Source organism: Vicia villosa, linkage group LG5 (genome assembly GCF_029867415.1).
Source record: "Vicia villosa cultivar HV-30 ecotype Madison, WI linkage group LG5, Vvil1.0, whole genome shotgun sequence".
Lineage (NCBI taxonomy): Eukaryota > Viridiplantae > Streptophyta > Magnoliopsida > Fabales > Fabaceae > Vicia > Vicia villosa.
Genome location: NC_081184.1, coordinates 132,140,624 through 132,154,258, shown reverse-complemented (window position 1 = coordinate 132,154,258; position 13,635 = coordinate 132,140,624). Strand labels below are relative to the sequence as shown.

General features: G+C 30.9%; 3 non-coding genes across 3 annotated transcripts; all 3 read right to left on the bottom strand.

Annotated features, from left to right (window-relative positions):
* Positions 1 to 2,470: 2,470 nt before the first annotated feature.
* TRNAS-AGA (transfer RNA serine (anticodon AGA)) lies at positions 2,471 to 2,552 on the bottom strand. The gene has a single exon. It is a non-coding gene; the product is annotated as a tRNA-Ser (tRNA).
* Positions 2,553 to 4,664: 2,112 nt separating this feature from the next.
* On the bottom strand, positions 4,665 to 4,746 carry TRNAS-AGA (transfer RNA serine (anticodon AGA)). Its single transcript has one exon. It is a non-coding gene; the product is annotated as a tRNA-Ser (tRNA).
* A 2,054-nt stretch (positions 4,747 to 6,800) lies between these two features.
* Positions 6,801 to 6,882, bottom strand: TRNAS-AGA (transfer RNA serine (anticodon AGA)). The gene has a single exon. It is a non-coding gene; the product is annotated as a tRNA-Ser (tRNA).
* Between the last annotated feature and the right edge of the window lie 6,753 nt (positions 6,883 to 13,635).

Sequence of the window (13,635 nt, the reverse complement as noted above, 5' to 3'; positions counted from 1 at the left end):
AAAAATAAAATTTTCTGCACCCCATATTATAAGACCGGGTTTTCGATTATGTTATTTTACAATTTGTAGGATTTTTTATAACCGGAATTTTTGAGGATGTGACGTTACCATGATGTAAATTTACGTGACACGTCAGATCTAAAGATCTATAAGTGTAACTAAGTTGCCTTTGCGAAACCAAGCTATCCAAGATCGCTGATCATGAGATCTCTAAGCATTTTTCACGAGAAAAACCTTGAAATTGACTTGTTAAAAGAGTTTATTGCAATTGCAGATGTTAGACAGTTGTACCAAATTTTTCTCACATCAATAATGATTAATCCATATCAACAAAAGAACACGAGATCAAGAAATCTCTATAAGATTGTAAAATATGGGGGCAAAGCCCACATGATTTCTAGTCATGCCCGATAACCACTCCGGCACGTCCACCTTTTTGTTTTATTTCTTCGTATTTAGGTGTATCACAATATTGATTTTTTTATATTAATATTTTATTACTCTTTCACCCTAATAAGTAATACTAAATGTAAAAGCATGGCATTTAGTATCACATAATTAATCTGAAACAAGCCTTTGTTTGAGCAATCACTAAATAATGTAAGAAAATGAAAAAACATGCATATTTTAAAAGTAACTGATTTCATATGGCAAGTTTTCAACAATTCATATAAAGACTCGTTACATGATATCATGTATCCTTAAATACCAATGTTCTATGATAAAAGACATAAGCATTACAACCGGTTCCTAATGTGAATCAAACTGCGTAGCTCCGAAAGGAAAGAGTAAGGGGACTAATTGTTGGCAATCTCGTTGTTTGTTCGGGCTCATCTGATATTTGTTTCCCAAACCTCATTGTAGTAGAAGGTGGTGGTTTATCCATGCTGCTTGGATATTTTCAAAAAGCAAGTTCAAACGCGAAATTCAATATTGACCTAGTGAACGAAATTTTCAGAAGTATAGATAATAGGGCCCTATAGGGGGTGTTAATTTTGTTGTGGAACTGTGGAAGATAACTATGATCAAGTAATACCCATCAACAATGATTCTCTAGTCTTCAAATAAATACATTATGGAAGAAACTTGATATCTTATATGTTGGCTTCTTTACTTCTCTAAAGAGTATTAAGTATAATGTGATGGAATTTTGAACTACAAGCCTAAAAATGCATAGAAAACTCCTAGTCGAATTGATAAAGCCTTAAATATAGCTTTATTTATTGATTGGATATGTGCACTTTATTATTGGATGTGGCATTTATTGAGAAAATTATCAAAATGACCATAGAGTTTCGACCTTCTTAATTGTTGCCTTATTAATTACTCTACTGGTATAATGCATGAGATTTCACTATAATATGATGCATGTGTTTCCCGATAATTGGCTTGGTTTTGTTTTTCTTTCTCAACATGTTTCGTTGTTTTGTCCCCTATGGGCATCTTACTTAGGTTTAGACCCCACAATATTCACTATATTTGATTAGTGGTGATTTAAACACATTACAAGATCATAAAGACCAGTCTTCCTATCCTAATATGTTTTGATTGTGTGTAGAGTCTTTGTCATCAGAGAAAACTCTACAAGATTTGAAAAAGATTCATTCAACTCACGTTCAGAATAGTGTATGCCCATTTGGCTTACCATCGGATAAGGAACATTCACCTTACACTAAACTCGCAAGTTTTTTCGAGTTTTTGAACACACTCTAATTATTTTTAGGATTAGTCAACTATTTAATATGATTATAATATTAGTTTTTTTTATGAAACTACTGCACTTTTTTCGCTCTTTTTTTATAAAAATAAAATTTTATGTACCCTGTATTATAAGATCGGGTTTTCGATTATTTTATTTAACACTAAGTAGAATTTTAATTTATCCCCGAAATTTTGGAGGATGTGATGTTACCATGATGTAACATTGACGTGACACATCAGAGATGTTGATCTATAAGTGAAACTATGTTGCCTTTGCGAAACCAAGCTCTCAAAGATCGTTGATCATGAGATCTCTAAGCATTTTTCAAGATAAGAACCTTGAAATCAAATTGTTAAAGAGTTTATTGAAATTGTAGATGTTAGACCGTAGTACCAATTTTTTCTCACAGCAATAATGATTATTCCATTTCATCAAAAGAACACGAGATCAAGAAATCTCTATAAGATTGTAAAATATGGGGGACTAAAAATCCAATTTTAAAAACCAAAAGATTGCAAATTAAGTTGTCAAAATAGAAGAACAAATTATGTACTTTCTACTTTTATATTAAAATCATAAATTATTAAAAATTAATTAAGTGATTTTTTGTAATTTTAAAAAAAAATGATGTGTTACTAATAATTTTTATTGTAAATTTAGTATATATAACTAGAAGTGGTATTTGTATACGTTTAAAAATATTCTTTAAAACTAAATACAATTGTGTCCCTACTACTACTATATTTAATAGTATTAATTAAAAAACTTCGTGGACGGCAGGATTCGAACCTGCGCGGGCAAAGCCCACATGATTTCTAGTCATGCCCGATAACCACTCCGGCACGTCCACCTTTTTGTTTTATTTCTTCGTATTTAGGTGTATCACAATATTGATTTTTTGATATTAATATTTTATTACTCTTTCACCCTAATAAGTAATACTAAATGTAAAAGCATGACATTTAGTATCACACAATTAATCTAAAACAAGCCTTTGTTTGAGCAATCACTAAATAATGTAAGAAAATGAAGAAACATGCATATTTTAAAAGTAACTGATTTCATATGGCAAGTTTTCAATAATTTATATAGAGACTCGTTACATGATATCATGTATCCTTAAATACCAATGTTCTATGATAAAAGACATAGGCATTACAACCGGTTCCTAATGTGAATCAAACTGCGCAGCTCCAAAAGGAAAGAGTAAGGGGACTAATTGTTGGCAATCTCGATGTTTGTTCGGGCTCATCTGATAGTTGTTTCCCAAACCTCCTTGTAGTAGAAAGTGGTGGTTTATCCATGCTGCTTGGATATTTTCAAAAAGCAAGTTCAAACGCGAAATTCAATATTGACCTAGTGAACGAAATTTTCAGAAGTATAGATAACAGTTGCCTTATAGGGGGTGTCAATTTTGTTGTGGAACTGTGAAAGATAACTATGATCAAGTAATACCCATCAAAAATGATTCTCTAGTCTTCAAATAAATACATTATGGAAGAAACTTGATATCTTATATGTTGGCTTCTTTACTTCTCTAAAGAGTATTAAGTATAATGTGATGGAATTTTGAACTACAAGCCTAAAAATGCATAGAAAACTCCTAGTCGAGTTGATAAAGCTTTAAATATAGCTTTATTTATTGACTGGATATGTGCACTTTATTATTGGATGTGGCATTTATTGAGAAAATTATCAAAACGGCAATAGAGTTTCGGCCTTCTTAATTGTTGCCTTATTAATTACTCTACTGGAATAATGCATGAGATTTCACTATAATATGATGCATGTGTTTCCCGATAATTGGCTTGGTTTTGTTTTTTTTTCTCAACATGTTTCGTTGTTTTGTCCCCTATGGGCATCTTACTTAGGTCTAGACCCCACAATATTCACTATATTTGATTAGTGGTGCTTTAAACACATTACAAGATCATAAAGACCAGTCTTCCTATCCTAATATATTTTGATTGTGTGTAAAGTCTTTGTCATCAGAGAAAACTCTACAAGATTTGAAAAAGACTCATTCAACTCACGTTCAGAATAGTGTATGCCCGTTTGGTTTACCATCGGATAAGGAACGTTCACCTTACACTAAACTCGCAAGTTTTTTCGAGTTTTTGAACACACTCTAATTATTTTTAGGATTAGTCAACTATTTAATATGATTATAATATTAGTTTTTTTTATGAAACTACTTCACTTTTTTTGCTCTTTTTTTATAAAAATAAAATTTTATGTACCCCGTAATATAAGACCGGGTTTTCGATTATTTTATTTAACACTAAGTAGAATTTTAATTTATCCCCGAAATTTTGGAGGATGTGATGTTACCATGATGTAACATTGACGTGACACATCAGAGATGTTGATCTATAAGTGAAACTATGTTGCCTTTGCGAAACCAAGCTCTCAAAGATCGTTGATCATGAGATCTCTAAGCATTTTTCAAGATAAAAACCGTGAAATCAATTTGTTAAAGAGTTTATTGAAATTGTAGATGTTAGACCGTAGTACCACATTTTTCTCACAGCAATAATGATTATTCCATATCATCAAAAGAACACGAGATCAAGAAATCTTTATAAGATTGTAAAATATGGGGGACTAAAAATCAAATTTTAAAAACCAAAAGATTGCAAATTAAGTTGTCAAAATAGAAGAACAAAATATGTACTTTCTACTTTTATATTAAAATCATAAATTATTAAAAATTAATTAAGTGATTTTTTGTAATTTTAAAAAAAAAATGATGTGTTACTAATAATTTTTATTGTAAAGTTAGTATATTGAACTTAATCAACTTACAATTTTATTATCTAGTAGATGAATTTGTAAGTAGATGTATCGGACGAGTGATGAATAACTAGAAGTGGTATTTGTATACGTTTAAAAATATTCTTTAAAGCTAAATACAATTATGTCCCTACTACTACTATATTTAATAGTATTAATTAAAAAACTTCGTGGACGGCAGGATCCGAACCTGCACGGGCAAAGCCCACATGATTTCTAGTCATGCCCGATAACCACTCCGGCACGTCCACCTTTTTGTTTTATTTCTTCGTATTTAGGTGTATCACAATATTGATTTTTTGATATTAATATTTTATTACTCTTTCACCCTAATAAGTAATACTAAATGTAAAAGCATGGCATTTAGTATCACACAATTAATCTAAAAACAAGCCTTTGTTTGAGCAATCACTAAATAATGTAAGAAAATGAAGAAACATGCATATTTTAAAAGTAACTGATTTCATATGGCAAGTTTTCAACAATTTATATAGAGACTCGTTACATGATATCATGTATCCTTAAATACCAATGTTCTATGATAAAAGACATAGGCATTACAATCGGTTCCTAATGTGAATCAAACTGCGCAGCTCCAAAAGGAAAGAGTAAGGGGACTAATTGTTGGCAATCTCGTTGTTTGTTCGGGCTCATCTGATAGTTGTTTCCCAAACCTCCTTGGAGTAGAAGGTGGTGGTTTATCCATGCTGCTTGGATATTTTCAAAAAGCAAGTTCAAACGCGAAATTCAATATTGACCTAGTGAACGAAATTTTCAGAAGTATGGATAACAGTGCCTTATAGGGGATGTCAATTTTGTTGTGGAACTGTGGAAGATAACTATGATCAAGTAATACCCATCAAAAATGATTCTCTAGTCTTCAAATAAATACATTATGGAAGAAACTTGATATCTTATATGTTGGCTTCTTTACTTCTCTAAAGAGTATTAAGTATAATGTGATGGAATTTTGAACTACAAGCCTAAAAATGCATAGAAAACTCCTAGTCGAGTTGATAAAGCTTTAAATATAGCTTTATTTATTGACTGGATATGTGCACTTTATTATTGGATGTGGCATTTATTGAGAAAATTATCAAAACGACAATAGAGTTTCGACCTTCTTAATTGTTGCCTTATTAATTACTCTACTGGTATAATGCATGATATTTCACTATAATATGATGCATGTGTTTCCCGATAATTGGCTTGGTTTTGTTTTTCTTTCTCAACATGTTTCGTTGTTTTGTCCCCTATGGGCATCTTACTTAGGTTTAGACCCCACAATATTCACTATATTTGATTAGTGGTGCTTTAAACACATTACAAGATCATAAAGACCACTCTTCCTATCCTAATATGTTTTGATTGTGTGTAGAGTCTTTGTCATCAGAGAAAACTCTACAAGATTTGAAAAAGATTCATTCAACTCACGTTCAGAATAGTGTATGCCTGTTTGGCTTACCATCGGATAAGGAACATTCACCTTACACCAAACTCGCAAGTTTTTTCGAGTTTTTGAACACACTCTAATTATTTTTAGGATTAGTCAACTATTTAATATGATTATAATATTAGTTTTTTTTAATAAACTACTTCACTTTTTTCGCTCTTTTTTTATAAAAATAAAATTTTATTTACCCCGTATTAGAAGATTGGGTTTTCGATTATTTTATTTAACACTAAGTAGAATTTTAATTTATCCCCGAAATTTTGGAGGATTTGATGTTACCATGATGTAACATTGACGCGACACATCAGAGATGTTGATCTATAAGTGAAACTATGTTGCCTTTGCGAAACCAAGCTCTCAAAGATCGTTGATCATGAGATCTCTAAGCATTTTTCAAGATGAAAACCTTGAAATCAAATTGTTAAAGAGTTTATTGAAATTGTAGATGTTAGACCGTAGTACCACATTTTTCTCACAGCAATAATGATTATTCCATATCATCAAAAGAACACGAGATCAAGAAATCTCTATAAGATTGTAAAATATGGGGGACTAAAAATCCAATTTTAAAAACCAAAATATTGCAAATTAAGTTGTCAAAATAGAATAACAAAATAAGTACTTTCTACTTTTATATTAAAATCATAAATTGTTAAAAATTAATTACATGATTTTTTGTAATTTAATAAAAAATGATGTGTTACTAATAATTTTTATTGTATATTTAGTATATTGAACTTAATCAACTTACAATTTTATTATCTAGTAGATGAATTTGTAAGTAGATGTATTGGACGAGTGATGAATAACTACCTACTACTACTATATTTAATAGTATTAATTAAAAAACTTCGTGGACGGCAGGATTCGAACCTGCGCGGGCAAAGCCCACATGATTTCTAGTCATGCCCGATAACCACTCCGGCACGTCCACCTTTTTGTTTTATTTCTTCGTATTTAGGTGTATCACAATATTGATTTTTTGATATTAATATTTTATTACTCTTTCACCCTAATAAGTAATACTAAATGTAAAAGCATGGCATTTAGTATCACACAATTAATCTAAAACAAGCCTTTGTTTGAGCAATCACTAAATAATGTAAGAAAATGAAGAAACATGCATATTTTAAAAGTAATTGATTTCATATGGCAAGTTTTCAACAAATTATATTGAGACTCGTTACATGATATCATGTATCCTTAAATACTAATGTTCTGTGATAAAAGACATAGGCATTACAATTGGTTCCTAATGTGAATCAAACTGCGCAGCTCCAAAAGGAAAGAGTAAGGGGACTAATTGTTGGCAATCTCGTTGTTTGTTCGGGCTCATCTGATAGTTGTTTCCCAAACCTCCTTGTAGTAGAAGGTGGTGGTTAATCCATGCTGCTTGGATATTTTCAAAAAGCAAGGTCAAACGCGAAATTCAATATTGAATGGAATTTTTCAGACGTATAGATAATAGTGCCCTATAGGTGGTGTCAATTTTGTTGTGGAATTGTGGAAGATAACTATGATCAATTAATACCCATCAACAATGATTCTCTAGTCTTCAAATAAATACATTATGGAAGAAACTTGATATCTTATATGTTGGCTTCTTTACTTCACTAAAGAATATTAAGTATAATGTGATGGAATTTTGAACTAAAAGCCAAAAATTGCATAGAAAACGCCTAGTAGAGATGATAAAGAATTAAATATAGCTTTATTTATTAATTGGATATGTGCACTTAATTATTGGATGTGGCATTTATTGAGAAAATTATCAAAACGGCAATAGAGTTTCAGACTTCTTAATTGTTGCCTTATTAATTACTCTTCTGGTAAAATGTATGAGATTTCGCTATAATGTGATGCATGTGTTTCCCGATAATTCGCTTGGTTTGGTTTTTTTTCTCAACATGTTTCGTTGTCTTGTCCCCTGTGGGCATCTTACTTAGGTCTAGACCCCACAATATTCAATCTATTTGATTAGTCGTGCTTTAAACACACTACAAGATCATAGAGACCAATCTTCCTATACTAATGTGTTTTGATTGTGTCTAGAGTCTTTATCACCAGTAAAAACTCTACTAGATTTGAAAATGACTCATTCAACTCACGTTCAGAATAGTGTATGCCTGTTTTGCTTACCATCGAGTTTTTGGAGACACTCTAATTAATTTTAGGATTAGTCAACTATTTAATATAATTATAATATTAGTTTTTTTATGGAACTACTGCACTTTTTTCGCTCTCTTTTGATAAAAATAAAATTTTATGTACCCCGTATTATAAGATCGGGTTTTCGATTCTTTTATTCAACAATACGTAGAATTTTGGTTTATCCCTAAAATTTTGGAGGATGTGATGTTACCATGATGTAACATTGACGTGACACATCAGAATTGTAGATATATAAGTGAATCTATGTTGCCTTTGCGAAACCAAGCTCTCCAAGATCGTTGATCATGAGATCTCTAAGCATTTTTAAAGATAAAATCTTGACATCAAATTGTTAAAGAGTTTATTGAAATTGTAGATGTGAGACAGTAGTATCACATTTTTCTCACAGCAATAATGATTATTCCATATCATCAAAAGAACACGAGATCAAGAAATCTCTATAAGATTGTAAAATATGGGGGGACTAAAAATCCAATTTTAAAAACCAAAAGATTGCAAATTAAGTTTTGTCAAAATAGAAGAACAAAATATGTACTTTCTACTTTTATATTAAAATCATAAATTTTTAAAAATTAATTAAGTGATTTTTTGTAATTTTAAAAAAAATGATGAGTTACTAATAATTTATATTGTAAATTTAGTATATTGAAGTTAATATAACCACTCCATCACGTCCACCTTTTTGTTTTTTTTTTCTTCGTATTTAGGTGTATCACAATATTTATTTTTTGATATTAATATTTTATTACTCTTTCACCCAAATAAGTAATACTAAATGTAAAAGCATGACATTTAGAATCACACAGTTTATCTAAAATAAGCTTTTGTTTGAGCAAACACTAAATAATGTAAGAAAATTAAGAAACATGCATATTTTAAAAGTAATTGATTTTAGATAGCAAATTTTCAATAATTTATATAGAGACTGGTTACATGATATCATGTATCCTTAAGTACCAATGTTCTATAATGAAAGACATAGGCATTACAACTGGTTCCTAATGTGAATCAAACTGCGTAGCTCCAGAAGCAAAGAGTAAGGGGAACAATTGTTGGCAATCTCGTTGTTTGTTCAGGCTCTTCTAATAGTTGTTTCCCAAACCTCCTTTTAGAAGAAGGTGGTGGTTTATCAATGCTGCATGGATATTTTCAAAAAGCAAGTTCAAAAGCGATATTCAATATTGACCTAGTGAACGGAATTTTCAGAAATATAGATAACCGTGATGAAAAATATCTATACACTCATCGGGAAACAAAAAATTTCCTTTAGTTGATCCTTACGAATGAACATGATTAGGGATTGAAACAGTTACCTCCTGTGGAGATTAAAACCTTTGATACAAAATATGGTCCAATGACATTAAGATGTGTATCATAAGCAAGGATGTAAAATTCAATGAAGATGAGATGGTAGGCATAAAGGATTCATAGGAGAAAACTGAAGAAGGTCTAGTGACAGGTTCAACCAAGTTTGAGGTGAAGCTCATCTCAGGTGGAGACTAATTGAGGCCAAAAATTGATCACTCCTGTCAGGAGGCTGATGTTCCTTACGAAGACCAAGTAAAAATTGAAAAGGTGCATGCAAATGTCAATGTTTTAGATTTCATGACCAAGGTGGTGTCCTTGTGAAAGTTCAGGCTATGCCTGACTCTGCTCAAGATTGAGATTGGTTGATTCTGCGCAAGTCTCTAAAGCTAAGAGGGCTATCTAATCCAAGATAGAGATTGTTGAATTGGATTAGGACTTGATATTGTTATTGGCTATCGCAAGTGTGAGTTATAATTATAATCGTTGTGGTTTTTGTGCTACCCTATAATAACCTCTAACCGTTCTGAGTCAATTGCTTCGCAGGTCAAAAAGGTTAGAGACCGTGGATAGCTTTATATATCTTGCTAGCTCTATTTCTTAGAGTATCGATGTAGATCAGGATCAAAATAATCAATTAGAGGAAAAAGATGTCAAGTGAGTGTAGGCTTGTTTTAGGATGAACACGGGTGAAAGGTTAGTGTGAGGGAGAGGTGAATCTCCATTGTTGCACCTTTGTATTCTTCAGTAATTGCATCTTGGATTACCTCGATTTTAGAGTAGGAGTTTTCTCTTTGAAATAGGTTACCAAAGTGTTTGTTGTGTTCTTTGATGTTCTTGATTGTTCTTGCATTATATTATGTTATCTGTAATTGTGTGACTGAAAATTTCTTGCTTTGATTGATTTGGTGTTTGTTTCCGGTACACCAATATGCCATAACATAGCCATTGTTTAATGGTGGTTAAATTTGGAGATCATGTAACACATGTAACAGCCCGGGGCCCTCGCAAGGCGCTCTCGACACTGCCACCTCACGATCTTCTCTACTCCTCACTAGTAGAGTTTTTGTCTTTCGTGGGAATCAAACATTGTACCTTAAAGTTCAAGTACATGTTCAATCCATCCTCACTACCAATTGAGCTACTATCACACCTTATCAACTTTGCGCACCTTATCAACGGCTCTGCTAATGCTATCTCCCATAAATTTTAAAATCGAGTTCATGTAGCCACGATTTAGGCTCTTCAATTATCTCCAGAATCTAAAGGAATCACATATCAAAAAGAGAACAACATAGATGACAACTAGTCTAAGTACCATAACCACATTTCGTGTAAAGTCATTGCACTCATAACAAGATAATAACACACGATGTTGAAATACATGTTTCTTTTCAAACCGAAAAAGTTGCTATAATGGCAAAGTGTATTCGGCAAAGTGAAATTGTGGTCCTTAGAATGTCAACAATGTCACAAAAGGTTAGCAGCTAAAATAGTGCTAAAGATTCTTCCTTGTGCTACATAACAATGTATAAATGGTAGAGATTTGAAGCATATAATTCATGCCTAACTTGACTCAAATTAACCACTTGTCTATCTAGTCAAAAGTTAATCTTCAATAGTGGTTGTCGCCTTCATAGTCTTTTGTGGTTTAAGCTAAGGTTAAGATGGGTTGGGATAAGTCAATCGTAATCGAGGCCACTACATTTTGCTGGTTTAATTTTGGTAACATAAGAAAAATAAAAAAGAGAAAAAAACAAAAGGAGAAGAGATAGTGGCAACTCGTGAACCATAGCCAAGATATACATACAATGGACTCCAATTTTGTTTGAAGTTTGCAGGCATATTGTCCTCACAAAGAATGCTATTAAGGAAAAAATTTCAATCTCTTTTCATGTGATAATTTAAATTTCCAACATATTGGCATAACAATGAAATGATGTGTGCGCATACTAACTCATGGATCACGTGAAGAGAATCTGAATAGCAGATGATTTTTTAAAAGATAGTTTGTCAAACACAATTTGAGATCAACAAGGAGAGTCAACCAAATAAATTTGGAGGCATAGAGCAAAAATTTATATGATTTCTCTTAGGGAAGTGTTAATAAACACGTTTATATTTAAAAAAGTATTTAATAATTAATTATAAATTTTTAATAAAATTAATATATAGTTTTTTTTTTTTACATTTTGTTCTTAACTCATGTCCTTGTTTTATGTATTATCTAAATTACATGAATAAAATCAAAATGAAAAAATGAATACCGTTGAAATTGAACCATGGACCTTTTATCTTAAAAATCTTAAAAGAGACTCTTCACCGCCAAAGAATGCTAAAACAATAAAAAATGTTTGCCCACACCTTATTAATTATATACAATTTTTGTAAATCGGGCATTTAATTTGAAATAAAATATTTTAAAATTAAAATTTCTTAATGAACTCTAGACATCTCTAGTGCATTCCATGAAAATACACTAATGTTCTTAAATTTCGGAGATGCATCTTCGCACGCATCAAATATATATTGATTAGCTTGTTTAAAATTTAGGAAGATGTATTTCCGGAACGTACTAAAGCAAAAGCAGAAAAACTGAAGAAAAAATAGTATGTTGACAAAATAAAATTACTATTGATATCATAAAATCAGCAATATAAGGAATTTTAACATAGATCAAATATTACATTTTAATATCCAGGTGGATGTTGTAAAATGTTGATAATATCACCCACCGATCTCAAGACAGTCGCATCCAACTCGATCGTAACTTTTGATTCGAAACGAAAAAAGTATTCCACATAGCCCTTGAATTAGCGTCCGTCTTCAGCTCACAGTTGTTGGATACAATCTTCCCTTCTTTGTCAACGGATGGCGAACAATACTCGATCTTCACAATTTTGCAATTGTCGCCGTATGGTAGGAGCTCCTGCAGTATGTATTTAAGATCTCAAAGAGGGGTGTACTCAGTGATCTTCATTAAAGTAAACATTTTTTACATGCCAAATGATATTCATTCTCGTGTAATGTGTTTTGGCATGAAACAATAAGACAAATGCCCTATATTTATAGTAGTTGTAGAAGTACCAGGGGATGTTATGAAAATCCATCTCCGGTACCACTCTATTCTTTCAGATATGTATTTCTAAAACCTCCCCTGACAGAACAAAACAAAATAGAACAGAAACATAAAATGTAATCAAAGTAGATTTTTTGACAAACTTCAAAATATATATATTAGACATCATAACACATAAATACAATATTACTTATAATAAATTGATAAGTAAATACTAAAATGAACCAAAAGACTTGTCACCAGCCAAATCTATACTTTTAATCTCGCTCAATTTTTGTTGATTTGTTTCTCTTTCAATCTCGCTTAATTTAGTGAATTCTTGCATTCTTTCAACAAAATGGTCCGATTAAATCTCGGTTTAGTTGTTAAATGAGCTATTTACTCTGATAAAATAAAAATGTTGTTATTAAATAAAAAAATTAATTAAAATAAAATAGACATTATACTAATCACTCGGAAGATAAAAGTTATGTCCTTTGAAAAAACAAATCATAAATATGAGAAAAAAATTAATCAATAAAATGTTCTTGGAAAGTATACTTACGGACTTCTCTAAAAGTATATTGTTAAACTATTTTATTTTATAAAACAAATGTGTGATTTACTTACACATTAATTTGTTGTATTATACACTTTTAAATTTGAGTTAAAAGATATGCACAAAATAATTTTACACTGTCATCCAATAAAAAATTATAAATTTATCATGTCATTAAAATTTTTTTAAATAAAAAATAATTTAATTAAATACATGGGTGGTGATTGGTTGACATCAGTGCATTAGTCTTTTCTCTTCAAATTTTACCAATATTTTATATTTTTCAACTATCCCTAAAACTTGGAATGAAGCAAAATTCCATTTTGCAACTTACAAAGTTCTTTTAAAATTAGTCCCAAAATAAAGTTCTTTTAGAAACTATTCCCTTTGTGTAGGCCTTTTTTTCATACTTTAAAAAAGTACTTTATAAAAATGATAATAACATCAAATGATACTTCCTCCTCTCGGATTCAAAGATCATACAAATTAGACAGAACAACACAAGCAAAATTCACTATTTCTTTCCAAAAAGAAGAAGGAATATTCATTTATTCGTTATATTTATATTTTAAATTTGTATGTATCATTAAATA